This window comes from Salvelinus namaycush, chromosome 3 (assembly GCF_016432855.1).
Source record: "Salvelinus namaycush isolate Seneca chromosome 3, SaNama_1.0, whole genome shotgun sequence".
In the NCBI taxonomy this organism is placed as follows: Eukaryota; Metazoa; Chordata; class Actinopteri; order Salmoniformes; family Salmonidae; genus Salvelinus; species Salvelinus namaycush.
The window spans coordinates 4,985,892-4,986,518 of NC_052309.1; positions in this window are offsets into that span (position 1 = coordinate 4,985,892).

A 627-nucleotide genomic window follows, 5' to 3' on the forward strand; every position below is an offset into this window, starting at 1 on the left:
AAACATCAAGTTTCAGCTTCAAGTTTTAACGTCTCATGGACAAGTACGGTGAAATGCCTCTCTTGAACGCTCTAAACCCAACAATGCAGTAATCAATTACAAAATGTAGTAGTAAAAAACTACAAGGTAGAGCAACAACAATAAAAATAAGAAATAAGAAGAACATGAGAAGTAAGCATACTATATACATGGTCAGTTCCAGTAGCGTATTTACAATGTCCAGGGATACTGAAGTGATAGCGGTAGATACACTATACTGTACATACAAAGGTATGTGGACACCACTTCAAATTCGTGGATTCGGCTATTTCAGCCACACCCGTTGCTGACAAGTGTATAAAATCAAGCACACAGCCATGCAATCTCCATAGACAAACCTTGGCAGCTGAAGAGCTCAGTGACTTTCAACGTGGCACCTTCATAGGTGCCAACTTTCCAACAAGTCAGTTCGCCAAATGTCTGCCCTGCTAGAGCTGCCCCGTCAACTTTAAGTGCTGTTATTGTGAAGTGGAAATGTCTAGGAGCAACAACGGTTCAGCCGCGAAGTGGTAGGCCACACAAGCTCACAGAACGGGACCGCCGAGTGCTGAAGTGCGTAGCGCGTAAATATCGTTTGTCCTCGGTTGC